A 14,682-nucleotide genomic window follows, 5' to 3' on the forward strand; every position below is an offset into this window, starting at 1 on the left:
TGTAATGATTCTGAAAATCCTTTATCATACCTGACCAGGGTTTTATCAAAACTATAAAATGAATGTCTAGAAAGCTTGTAGCCAGATTCATTCTGAATGCACGATTTTTCCTTTTTTCCAACATTGGTACTGACATAATCTGTCTGAATCTCTTAAGGTCAAGACATACCCGTTGCGACCTCAGGTGGATGGATCAATAAGATGGCAAAGGGTTGGAACTCCTCCTTTTTACTCCATTCAGTTCTGTACCATCACTTTCGACAAAGTGTGTATTGCATTTATGGTCAAGAAAAACTTAATTAAAAAAAAAAAACAACAACTAATAGGATCCCTCAACAGAACTGTCTGGCTCTCTATAGTGTGACACACAGAACTTTTGGGGAGTAGGAGGCACAGGCACGTAGGTCGGAGGGGTACTCACTCCCCCAGTGCTCCAAGCCCCCAAAGATCTGGGAAGGAAATCCTTCAACTCTAGGACCAAATTGCAACCAATAGTAGTCTCTTCACATGAAAAATAGGGACCTTTGGATTCGTTATCTTTGGAGCCAGTGGAGACATACCTTGTTTACCAGAGGAGACATCACTTTTTCACTCCCCAGAAAAAAGAAAGGAAGAAAGAAAGAAAAGAAACTACTGTGAGACTCAGGCTTAGAACAAACAGTACAAAAGACTGAGGGCATCTGCTCTCCTGTCACCAATTCGGGGAGGTGCAAAGAACAGCAAAGACTGGCAGAGACCCGGAGCACGAGCCAGGACCCAGACACGTGCTCGCCTGCTCCCCACCGAGGGCGCCCCAACGGGTTTCATGAACCAGACGTTCACGAGCACCTCGTCTCCGGGCCTGGGTGCTCCAGGGAACCCATGAGGGCATAAAACCCGGCCTCCGCCCTCAGGGACGGGAGGACAGAACATCCCCCTGGCTCTCTAGGACTTTATAGCAACTAAAACACACTCTCCCTGTTTCTTGGAATTGGATCTGCGTATTTGCTTTATTTCGTTCTGGTCCCCTACTGTTTCCTCCCACTAGTTTCCCCAGATGTTTGACGGCTGGTGGACTTTTTTGCTTTTTTAGTTCAAGTCTCTCACCTCCGATTTCCTGGGAGAAGGAAAGACAGATGAACAATATGTTATCTGTTGGGATGTTTTCCAGTGACTCACTCCTCTGGGTTCCTAACTCACAAGAGCTGGGTGACAGGAGAAAACATCTTGCTCTGAGCTGTTAATTCCTGCGTTAGGTGTAAGCCCTTCTGTCTTTTGACAGAGTTTCATAGTGAGTTCTCTTGGAGCATAATGACAATGACAGAAGTCGTAGATCCGTCCTCCCTGACTTTTGCCTCATCGACGAGTTACCCCACATCTGACTCCTTTGTCCGGCTCGGTGACCCCCGGCAGCCCCACTTCAGGCTTCAGGGGTACCTGTGACTCTGACCAACCAGCCAGGTTGGTCTTCGGGCTTCGGCAACCACAGGCCCCAGAACTGATTTTGTTCGTTTGCTCCCTTCTCTTTCTGAATCCTAGCAAGGCGCTCACAGAAGGCTCTGAGGAGAGACCTTAAATAATCCAGTGCCAAAAAAATAATAATAATAATAATAACAATCCAGTGCCTACATTCATAGGAACAGGGAGAAATAAAACAAGTAGAATTTATGAAGTTCATTTATTGAAAAGAAGGAAAGGGGGATGAGGCTGGGGCACATTTCATTTTCTGCTTTTTTTCTTCTTTTTGTTCTTTCTGTTCCTTTCCCTTGAGTGAGAGAACATCCTTCCCAGCCTGCATGTATGTCAGTGGTGTCCTTCTGGGGAAAGCTCTCTCCCCGCAAGCTCAGGTAGGCCTTTGCTGAGAAGCAGCCTGGGACAGGAAAGGGTGGTGAGCAGGACAAAGAAACAACAATAAAACACACACACACACACACACACACACACACACAAAACTGTTGGGTTTTTAAATTCAACTAGAGTTCAGGAATCTACAGGAATTTGGAGGTGAAAGAGCCCATTTTTATTATTATTTTATTTACTTTTTTTCCTGTGAGAGGAGGAGAGAGCATGGGGAGCAGGAAGGAAGGGCAAAGGGAGAGGGAGAGAGAGGATCCTAAGTAGGCCCCACACCCCGTGCAGAGCCCTACTCAAGGCGCGGTCTGAGGACCCTGAGCTCAAATCAAGAGTTGGGTGCTAATCCAACCGAGCCACCCAGGCACCCAGAAAGAGCTCATTTTTAGTTTGGGAAACAAGGAAGGGATAACAGAGGGGGTGGCTTGAAGGATGAGTAGGACTTCCGTGGCATCAGACATCAGACTTCAGACATCATCAGAGATGATGTCTTCAGAGATGAAGACAACGACCTGCTTCCGCCGCAGTGTGACTCCACCGCCCTGAGATCCCATGGCTTCCTCTCTACGACGAGGGTTGGAGCATCTGGAAAGCTTTCTCCCAGCTCATCTCTTGTTCTAGCGTGCAATTCATAACAATTACATTGCGTGGGTCTTGGTGAAGATCTTTCCCACACAACTTCTCTTATGCTAACTGTTGTCTTTCTCCATTTCCTCCCATTTATCCTAAGTTGATAATGAAACTATCATAGTTTATATAAATAAGTGTATTTGTTAGCCATTGCCATGATTGTGCTACATATGAACTACCTTTTGGTTTAGTGGCCTATGACATTAATTCCACACTCATCAGATCTCTGGAGTAGCTGCTCTAGCCCGGACTTTTCTGGAAAGTTCTCCCTCACCTTCCAACCTTAGTAGACTCTAGTTTATTCTTATTATCGCTTCCAAATAATGGTTTGTATTCTTGCCGCTGTCTACACCATCTCCCAACACCTTACTTATGTGGAAAAAGTTACAGATAAATATTCATTAGCGAAGTCAACAACAACAAAAAAGAAAACTCACAAAATTTTCCAAAATCGTGTTTAATGTTGAAATGAATGTTCTAGAAATAGCTAAGGTCAAACCAGAAGGAACTGCCTTCTGGACTGTTTTGCACAATGACACAATTACCATTCTTCTAGGTTAAAACTAATAATGAGGATTCGAGTAATATCTCACTAAATAAACCTAGTATTTAAGAAGATGAGATAGTTCAGGGTGTCTGGGTGGCTCAGCTGGTTTAAGGGTCCTACTCCTGGTTTTGGCTAAGGTCTTGACCTCATGGTCAGGCTCTGCTTTTGGCATGGAGTCTGCTTCAGATTCTTTCCTCTTCTCCCTCCCTCTCTCTCTCTGTCTCAAATAAATAAAGAAAATCTTAAAAAAAAAAAAAAAGAAAGAAAGAGAAGAAAGAAAGAAAGAAAGAAAGAAAGAAAGAAAGAAAGAAAGAAAGATGAGATAGTTCTAATGAGGCAAGACCACAACTTTTGTACTTTTTTCTGAAGAGAGTGTTTACTAAGTAAATTATTAATGAAAAGCAGTCCAGAGGGAACCATTAGCCTTACTCGGAAAGTCAACTCAAGCATTCTTGAAATTCTGTGGCAGTGTTTCTTTGCATATGAATGATGAACAAATTAAAAATGATTTTTTTTATCTGTTTGTTAAAACAGGTTTAAAAGAACCTCTTGTTGGAAGTTTTGTGGGAATTAGCCCACATCCTAGGAGAGCTTTAAAATACAAACTTGTAGATCTCAAAAAGAACTTTATAAATCAGACTTTAATTCACTTGAATCTTTTAGATACGTTTTCTGAAAAAAAAAAAAAGACGTTTTCTGAATTAAATTTTTCCCATGTTAAGCAGTTTTACCCACCTACTGATGACTTCACAAAGCATTTTAGGAAGGATGGCAAATGGAGAATTACTTTGGATATTTTAACCCAAATAAGTCAGCCCAGACAACCCTCATTGACCCACACGGGGACCCAAACCCAACCGTACCACAACAGCCCGAAGAGAAAGGTCATGGGAAACACAAAAAAATATGTATGAGTATTACTCTCTGCTTCCATCTTAAAATAAGTCTTCTTCCAAGGGATACAGGTGGAACGTCCCTGTTTGTTCTCCAGGGAATGCCTTGCTCTAACAATTCAGTGTGATTATTATGCAGGGAACGGTACACGTACCGAAGTGTGTGCACGTCTGCTACGCTATTTGCCTCCAAATGACATATGCTTTTGATTATTATTTGTAATTCTAGTTTCCGGCAGTAATAGACTTGTTACCTTAAAATGCTTAATCCCTGTGTATTGTAGAAAGTAGCATTTTTAAATACTATACATTCAAGTTTGTGATCATTTATTGTTAGTGACCCTGTGTTTCTTTATAAACTTAAAAATCACATAAACTCTTAGTTTTCTCTCTCCGACTTTTCTTCCCAAGTGTGCTCATGCATACTCTCTCGTTCTCTCTCCCTCATTCTCCTCTCTCGCTCTCTCTCTCCCTTTCTTGCTACCAAATCTTGCCCTGTTTACTTTCTCAACCATCTTTAGACCCAATCAAATACTTTAACCTTTTGGAATTGACGTTTGGCAAGGATTAATTTTATCTGTTTCATTTCAGAAATGCAGGACCAATGATTTGAACTGAACCCAGCCTTTCTTCAAACTAATCAAGCCACAGATTAAGCCTTCCAAATTCACAGCTTGCTCGTGAACTAGAGGAGCCTGGGATGGGGGAGGACAATGGAACATTCAGTACTGCATGAGCCTCCCATCCCTCTGTCACCTCTTTTGCCAAGAAAATTTTCTTAAGCTCCAAGCTAAATGACCAGCTCTTTTCAACCCTCCTTCCTTCACAACGGTTTTCAGTATTTATTTATCGGGGCTTCTCCAGCTTGGTTGACCTATACACCGCATTTTTTCCCAGAGTTTTCCCTTATGTGGTTTTATTACAAAATCAGTGTTTCTGCCAGAATTATAATATTGAATTCTTTCCCCCTCCCATACACTGGAGGTTCTCACCCATCCCTGAGTGAGGAGCAGAGGGGCGGGGGTTGACTCCGGACGCTCCCTCTGTAAGAATCACTGCTCTGACTGTGCTGCTCCTGGGAGCTTGGTTAGTAAATCTGCCAAAGCTGAAAAAGAAATTCTAAAGAATAAGTCATTCTTGTTGCAGATATTCCAAATTGCATTCAACTCAAAGTTAGGGCTATAGACAATGAATGAATTGGTCCCTGGGGGAAACATTCAGGTTTCTATAAGATTCTACAGCTGGTACTAGAACCTTGCATTGACTTTAGAGATTTTGCCACCAATCGAGCCCTGCATCCCACGATAAACCTTGTTTTACTACATAGAACGGAGAGAGCTGTTTGACTAATCTGAATGAGTTCTCTATTTTCACTCCCTTTTCCAACATACGTGGTTCTGAATTTCAGTTTTTATACTGAAAAGGCTAATGCACATTCCTTAAAAAAAAAAAGAGAGAGAGATCCAGAAGTTAATGATTAACAAATAGATAAGGATGAACAACACTGAAACAGTGTGGTAAGCTTGTCTTCTGTTAACATTTCTCTCACCTTGGGAACTTTGGTTTCTAAAACTGAAGGGTTTTTTTGTTTTTGGTTTTTTTTTTTTTTTTTGGTGTTTGTTTGTTTTCCTTGGCAAGGCACTAAGGTAGAACTTATGAATGTGAAACACTGAAGATACTAAAGTTTACATATGCTTTCACTTATCCCTTTTAGTTGTCCCTGTGCAATAAGCACATCCATAGCATTGTTCCCTTTTCCTAAAAATGGTTTATCAATATTATCTCATTAAACCTTACTGCCCCCCTGTGGCATAAGGCGATGTTCTCTTTCTGTCTCTAAATTGGACTGACCAAATCTGCTAGAAATAAGCACTTTTGTCCAAACTAAACAGCGTGACACTCCTAATACTAGAAATGGGATTCAAGACATCAGGGTCTAACAATTCTCAATCAAGTAGCAGTAAGAATACAAAACTTGACTTAATATATACAGTGTCAAGGAAGCTTAGTTAAGACAATAAGTTTATTTAGGGGGTGCCTATTGACATCATTACCTAAAAAAAACAAAACCCTAGATAAGTATATATGGAAATTTTTAATAAAAATAAAGCCCATTCTGTTCTGTTGATCTCTGTGTCTATTTTTGTGCCAGTACCACACTGTTTTAATCACTACAGCTTTGCAACATAGCTTGAAGTCCAGAATTGTGATGCCTCCAGCTGTACTTTTCTTTTTCAGTGTTGCTTTGGGGTCTTTTTCAGTCTTTTGTGGTTCCATACAAATTTTAGGATTCTTTGTTCTAGCTCTGTGAAAAATGCTGTTGGTGTGTCATTAGGGCACAGAAATTGACACATAGATCAATAAATAGAACAGAGAAAACCCAGAAATAAACCCACAACTATATGGTCAATTAATCTTCAACAAAGCAGGAAAGAATATCCAATGGGAAAAACAGTCTCTTCAACACATGGAATTGGGAAAGCATACTGGACAGCAACATGCAAAGGAACTGGACTGCTTTCTACACCGTACACAAAAATAAACTCAAAATGGATTAAAGACCTAAATGTGAGACATGAAACCACAAAAATCCTAGAAGAGATCACAGGCAGCAACTTCTTTGACACTGGTGTAGCAACTTCTTTCTAGACCTGACTCCAGAGGCAAGGGAAACAAAAGCAAAAACAAACCATCGGGATTTCATCGAAATAAAAAGCTTCTGACAGTGAAGAAAACAATCAACGAAACTAAAAGGCAACCTATGGAAATGGAGAAGATATTTGCAAATGATATATTTGATAAGAAGTCAGCATCCAAAATATATAAAGAACTTATAAACTCAACACCCAAAAAACAATGACTTCCAATTAAAAAGTGGGCAGAAGACATGAACAGACACTTCTCCAAAGAAGACATGCAGACAGCCAACAGACTGAAAATGATGAAGATACTAAAGAAAATGAAAAGATGCTCAACATCACTGATCATCAGGGAAATACAAATCAAAACTACAATGAGAGGGGGTGCCTGGGTGGCTCAGCCAGTTAAGCGTCTGCCTTCAGCTCAGGTCATGATCCTCTTGGGTTTGAGCCCCGCATCGGGCTCCCTGCTCAGAGGGGAGCCTGCTTCTCCCTTCTCTTTGCTCCTCCCCTCTGCTCATGCTCTCTCTCTCTCAAATAAATAAATAAAATATTTTTTAAGACTACAATGAATAGTCTGTCATTGTCAAAAAGGCTAAAATCAACAACACAAGAAACAACAGGTGTTGGCAAAGATGTGGAGAAAGGGGACCCCTCTCGCACTCTTGGTGGGAATGCAAACTGATGTAGCCACTCTGGAAAACAGCGTGGGGGTTAAAAGTTAAAAACAGAGCTATCCTATGACCCAGCAATTGCACTAGTGAGTATTTACCCAAAGACTACAAAAACACTAATTCAAAGGGATACATGCACCCCTATGTTTATAGTGGCATTGTCTATAAGAGCCAGATTATGGAAACAGCCCAAGTGTCCATTGACTGATGACTGAATAAAATAAGTCAATGAGAGAAAGACAAATACCGTATGATTTTACTCATCTGTGGAATTTAAGAAATGAAGCAATTGAGCAAAGGGGGAAAAAGAGAGGCAAATCAAGAAACAGTCTCTTAATTCTATAGGACTGATGAGACCAGAGGGGAGGTGGTAAAACAGGTGGTGGGGGGAAGGAGTGCGCTTATGACGAGCACCAGGTTTCGTGTGGAATTGTCAAATATATTGTACACCTGAAACTAACATTTCAGGTGTGTGTGAACGATACCAGAATTAAAATGAAAACTTTAAAAAATTATATAAAGCCTATATTTGTTGCTTTCAAAATTATAGAGATCTTGCCTAATAATTGCTGGTGTTGGAAGTGCTTTAGGCCAGGGAAGGGAAGACTAAATCCATTCCTAAATCCATTCCATTCTCCTGGAACATAATACCCTCTTGAAATATATTTGAGAGTTCACTTACCAATCTTGTTTCTTTGCCAGAAATATGTTTCTGGCAATGGTGTGCAATATACTTAGCCTTACCCTGATATTATTTTTTGGCCTCTACCTACCAATGTTTCCTTCATGGAAGTCAATAGTGCTTTATGGTGATGCTTTCCCTAGCCTTGTGACACATCATTTTTACCTATTTTGCCGTAGGAATGTGTGCAAATTCAAGAGATTTAAGTTTCTGAATAATGAATGCCACTTTTGAGTAGAAGTGTTATATTTTTGTGGTAAAATGTTTTAAAAGGATCCCTGGATACAATGTGAACTCTTTGAAGCCGCATGGTTGGGTGTGGAGTTATCCAACTCTATAGGAACCATCTTATTTCTAATGTACTAGATACTTCTCAATATCTCCTCTAGTTACTGAGCTTTTTTTTACATTTTTCTTTAGGACTGAGGGTGTTTTAAGGAAGAAATGTCCTTGACATGATCACTACTCCCGTATATGTGCCACCCTGCTAACACGTGCATTGTCGTGCTGAAAGGAGCTGTATTTAGGATCACATTTTTTTTTCATTTTTTTGATAGAGTCAATTTTTATTTTATTTATTTATTTTTAAAGATTTTGTTTATTCATTTAGAGAGAGATAGAGCATGAGCAGGAGGGGCAGAGGGAGACAGAGAAAATCTCAAGCAGACTCTGAGCTGAGTGCAGAGCCCTCTTTGGGGCTCGATCTCACGGCCCATGAGTTTATGACCTGAGCAGAAACCAAGAGTCAGAAGCTCAATCAACGAAGCCACCCACGTGGATAGGGTCAATTTTTAAAACTAGCTTGCTGTTTTTAGAACATGATATATGCTCACTGTGAACAAAATTCTGACATGACAGAAAAGTACAAAGAAGAAAGTAAAAATACGCCTAAAATTGCATCACCCACCAGAGAAAACATCTGATAGCGTGGTGAACATCCTCCAGACATTTCTCTATGCATATCTACCCATTTGTAGATTAATGCAATTTTACATAAGTGAAATCACATACTATATATACACTATTCTGAAACATGCTTCTTTTGAGTCAATCATTTGTCCCTGAAATCTTTCCATATCCATCAATAAAGAACTACTTTCTTATTTTGAAGGATGCAGTGTATTCTTTTTTTTTCTTACCAAAAAAAGGCACTTACTGAACAGTTACCCATCCCTGGATTTGACTTAAGCAGGCCCTATAGAGGCTCTCCACCTTTCTGATTTATTTTTTCAGCTCTTGAGAGCATCACTGTAGATCGAAGTCAAGGGCCCCAGGAAGGTGACATATTCCTGGAAGTTCACCACCTGACCTGGCCCCTGTTCTGATCCAAATTGTCCATCATTTTACAATTTCAGCATCCTGCAGTTTTAGGCCAATGGTGAGCTCTTTCTGGATCAGCTCTGTCAGCCCTTCTCGCCCAGGGGCTTCTTGTCGCCCTCCCCGCCCAAGTACTTGCAGAAGATGACCACGAGGAGGCCGATGGACTGTTCCCGGGGGCACATGGTGGTTGGGCACTAGGCTCAGAGCACACAGCACTGGGAGAGTGTGGAGGGACCCAGGTAGTGGCCAGTGGGCCTCTTAGCCTACAGGTTGCAGTGTGTTCTACTGAATCCATGTGTCACCTTGACACAACTCCTCTAGGCTGCTTCTGAATTTCTACCATTATCAACAGAGCCACGTGAGTATCCTGTGGTTACAGCTATTCTCACTTACTCATGTATTTCTTTTGGATAAATTCCTTTATGTGGGGTTTTGGGTCTTTTTATGCATGTTGCCAAACTATCCTCTAGAAATATTGTATCAATTTACATTCCCACCAATAGGACACGAAAGTATGCATTTTCTGAAGCCAAATCCAACTCTGAATGTTATTAACTTTTTCAATATTTGTTGAGGACCAAAAATTGCTATTTCATTGTTACTCTACTTAGCTAGTATTTCATTCCTGATAAGATTAAACATCCTGTAAGCTTACCGTTTATTTGGATTCCTTCCTTTTTTTTTTTTTGAGTCCTTCTTTTTATGAATTTCCTGTTCACATTCTTCAGTCACTTTTCTTTTGTTTCCCCACCATATGTGTATACATATTTATTTTTATTTTTAGTACTTTGTTATGCATCATGTTTTGAAACATCGTCCTGATTTGTCACCTGTCTCTCTCCTTTTTTTATAGTGTGAATTGTGAGTTCATTTTTCACTTGGTTGTCTGCAACACAAAAGTATAAAAAGTCAAAGATATCAATCTTATCCTTTTTGGTTTCTGAATTTTTGTGACATGGTTTTAAAAAGTTTGCTCTATCTCAAAGGGAAATATATTTATGCATTTTTTCCCTCTAGTACTTCTGAGTCATCTATCACACTTACATATGTGATCCATCTAGAAGATATTTACTCTGTAAGGAGTAAAATCTTGGTCTTTTTTTGTTGCTGTTGAACCTATTGTCCCAACCCTCACTGAATGGCATTTGCTTACCACCTATCTGAAATGCTACTTTGATCTATAGGTTAATATATATTCATCTGGCACAGTGATCACCATTGTACTTGGAGTCAAACAGATCTCAATGGGGTTTGATCATTTTCTTCATATAATGCTTCTTGTTAAAGTTTTCTTATGTTTTTTAAATTTTTGTGGCTATTGAAATTGATGTGTTGTCTGCCACTATATTTTATGACTAGGCATTTTTTGTATATAAGCCAACTATTACATTTGTACATGTAGTTTAAAATAACCTCCAAAAATGACAGTTTTGCTGCTTCCATTTCAGTTCTTATTGGACTCCTTGTTTTAATATATTAGTGGCACCTCTGTTTTGCTCCAGACATTAATCAGTTAAGGATATATTCATTTAATTCTATTTTGCTGAATGTTTTCATTGGAAATGGATATTAAATTTTATTAAATGCATTTTTGGCATCAATCAAAATGATCATACAGTTTTTCTCCTTGACTTATTAATATGATAAATTATATTAGTATTTTTCAAAGTTATAAACATTTGCATTTCTGGAATAAATCCCACCTGGTCATGGACTATCAGTCTTTTAATATACTTCTGCATTCTGTTCAAGATACACAAGATTATCTTCACATTTATAATTTGACTGTAAATAAGGTATCCTAACAGTCCCACCATTTTTTTGTGCTACTTCAAGTACTAACTTCAAGGTCAATTAATTTAAAATACTATGTTTTGGGTGCCTGGCTGGCTCAGTTGGAAGAACACCAACTCTTGATCTTAGGGTCATGAGTTCAAGCCCCACTTTGGGTATACAGATTAATGAGTTAAATAAACTCAAAATAAAATAAAATATTATGGTTTATAAAATGGAACTACTAAACAAACTCAGAAATGAAAGGAGAAACCATAGAAATGCAAAGGATTATAAAGGAGTATGATGAAAAATTATATAGGAGAAATAGATAAGTTCCTAGAAACATCCTCCCAAAACAGAATCAGGAAGAAATAGAAAAGTTGGACAGAATGATTATGAGCAATGAAATTGAATTAGTAATGAAAAAACTCCCAGTGAACAAAAGCCCAGGACTAGATGGCTCCACAAGTGAATTCCACCAAACATTTAAAGCAGAGTTAACAATGGGGTACCTGGGTGGCTCAGTCAGTTAAATATCTGCCTTTGGCTCTGGTCATGATCTCAGGGTCCTGGGATGGAGCCCCACATCAGGCTGCCTCCTCATCAGGGAGTCTGGTTCTCCCTCTCCTGCTCCTCCTCCCCGCTCCTGCTCTCTCTCTCTCTCTCTCTCTCTCTCAAATAAATAAACAACCTTGAAAAAAATAATAAAGTCTTAAAAAAAGAATGGTTATTACCTGTTCTCAAACTATTTCAAAAAATAGAAAAAGGAAAACTTCCAAATTCATTCTATTCAGGCCAGCATTACCTTGATACCAAAACCACATAAAGACACCACAAAAAAGAAAATGACAGGCCAATATCTCTGATGAACCTAGGTACAAAAATCCTTAACAAAGTATTAGCAAACAACAATACATTTAAAAAAATCACTCACCACAATTGGGGATCCCTGGGTGGCGCAGCGGTTTGGCGCCTGCCTTTGGTCCAGGGCGCGATCCTGGAGACCCGGGATCGAGTCCCACATCGGGCTTCCGGTGCATGGAGCCTGCTTCTCCCTCTGCCTGTGTCTCTGCCTCTCTCTCTCTCTCTGTGACTATCATAAATAAATAATAATAAAAAAATAAAAAATAAAAAAAAAATCACTCACCACAATCAAGTGGGATTTATTCCTGGGATGCAAATGGTTCTATATATGTAAATCAACGTGATACATCACATTAACAAGAGAAAGAATAAAAATCATGTAGTCATTTCAATAGATGCAAAAGATTTGACAAAGGATGACATCCAATTGTGATAAAAGTCCTGAACAAAGTAGGTTTAGAGGGAAACAGTAAAATTTGAAAAGATATATGCACTCCTAAGTTTGTAGTAGCATTATTTACAATAGCCGGGATATGGAAGCAGCCCCAGTGTCCACTGGTGGACGAGTGGATAAAGAAGACATGATACACATATTGTACCTTCTAGATCCATCCATGTTGTTGCAAATGGCAAGATTTCATTCATTTTTTATGGCTGAGTACTTTCATTCTTTCAAAAGAATGGAATCTTGCCATTTGCAACAACATGGATGGATCTAAAGAGTATAATGCTAAGTGAATAAATCAGAGAAAGACAAATACCATATGATTTTACTCCTATTAAAAATTTAAGAACCAAAACAAATGAACAAAGAAAAGTGACAAAAAAAAAAAAACAGACTCTTAAATGTAGAGAACACACTGGTGGTTACCACAGGGCAGGTGGGTGGGTGGGATAGGTAAAATAAGGGATGGGGATTAAGACTCATCATAATGAGCACTGAGTAATGTATAGAATTGTTGAAACTCTTTATCATAACACCTGAAATTAATATAACATCATGTTAATTTATACTGGAAGTTTTAAAAATACAATAAATACAATAAAATGTATTAATTAATTAATTAAAAAATGGAATTGGATCATATGTGAATTACACCCTAGAGAGTAAAATGAATTCATCTACATGAATATTCTGAGGCAATAGTCTAATTATACTACAATTTTTAACTTGCAGGTGTATGCCCAAGATTAGTTATGCATATGGCCCACAAAAATGTGTACACAAATGCCCATAACATTATTCATAATAGCCAAAAACTGGGAAAAACTCAAATGTCCACCAGTGGACAACTGAATAAACAAAATGTGGTATAGCCACATGATGAAATATTATTCAGTGATGAAAAGGCATGAAGTACTGATACATGCTACAACATAGATGAAAATCTTAAAAACATTTTGCTAAATGAAAAAAGCCACACAATGTATGATTCCATATATAGAAGTGTCCATAATAGGCAAATCCAAAGGTACAGAAAGTGGAGTCGTGGTTCCCAGAGGCTGGGGGCAGTGGGAAAGGTGGAGTGACTACTAATGAATATGACCTTTTTAGGGTGATGAGGATGTTCTAAGATAAGGTGGTGGAGATAATTCTGCAATTCTGTGTATGTGCCAAATGTCACTGAATTATACACGTTAAAAGGCTGAACTTCATTGTATGTGAAATTTATCTCAATAAAGTTCTTATTATTTTTTAGACCATATGAGGGGCACCTGGGTGGGTCAGTCGGTTAAGCAGCCGACTCTTGATGTCTACTCAGGTCATGATCTCAGGGTCGTGAGATCAAGCCCCACGACGGGCTCCGTGCTGGGCTTGGAGACTGCTTAAGATTCCCTCTCTCCCTCTCCCTTTGCCCCTCTCCCCACTGGTACATACTCCCTCTTCCTCTCTATAAAATAAAAAAAAAGCAAAAAAATTTGTTTTAATCTTATGAGGAAAAAATATGGAAGCCATACATGGGAAGCAATTATTTACTTCTTTCTTTTTTCTCTTTCAAAGTGCTAGCTTTAGAGATTGAAAACCTCTTAAGAACTGAAGCTTTGCTGCGGGGGAACAAAAAACACCCTAAATCTCGTGACTCACACAGACTGAGAAACTTATAAGGTTCCCAACAACCAGTCATAGACCTGCACTAGTGAACAATAGTTTAATTCCCCTGGTCTGAAACATTTTACTCACAAAGGGCTTTACATTTAAAAGACATAGATGTAAAATACATTTACACAAATCCAGCTGACTTTCTGTGTCTTCTGCTCTTACCACAGGGGAACGATGAATCTGCTGGGAACGGGTTGGCAGGTAGACAAGCAGGTAGGAGGGATCTACGGAGGGAGGAGGGTAGCAGAACCGAGATGTGTTTGCACTCTCATCCACCAACATGCTCTCCATGTTATTTATTTATTTATTTATTCATGAGAGACACACAGAGAGGCAGAGACACAGGCCGAGGGAGAAGCAGGCTCCACGCAGGGAGCCAGACGTGGGACTTGATCCCGGGACCCCGGGGTCACACCCTGGGCCGAAGGCAGACGCTCACCCGCTGAGCCCCCAGGTGCCCCTGCTCTCCAGGCTTTCTGCCCTTCTTGGGAAGGCTGCAGTTCCTACCACCACACCTGAGAACCCTCCTGAGGACCTGGTCCTCACTGCAAAGCCCCAAGACCATCTGACCTCAGGCGAGTCACCAAACAAGACCCCAGTTATCCTTTTGCTGCTGCTGTTGTCTAACGGGTAGTGTTGCTTCATGCAGTCAGTCACTCGGAGTCTGGTCTAGGGATCTTTTAAGAAAATGTAATCAAGTCTGTGTTTAATACTTAATTCCCAGTT

At 39.6% G+C, this 14,682-nt stretch overlaps 1 pseudogene; it reads right to left on the reverse strand.

Moving 5' to 3' along the window:
- Positions 1-9,124: 9,124 nt before the first annotated feature.
- LOC129516792 (protein S100-A6-like) lies at positions 9,125-14,238 on the reverse strand (annotated as a pseudogene).
- Positions 14,239-14,682: the final 444 nt, after the last annotated feature.

The sequence above is a fragment of the Nyctereutes procyonoides genome, unplaced genomic scaffold (assembly GCF_905146905.1).
Source record: "Nyctereutes procyonoides isolate TBG_1078 unplaced genomic scaffold, NYPRO_anot_genome, whole genome shotgun sequence".
Taxonomy (NCBI): Eukaryota; Metazoa; Chordata; class Mammalia; order Carnivora; family Canidae; genus Nyctereutes; species Nyctereutes procyonoides.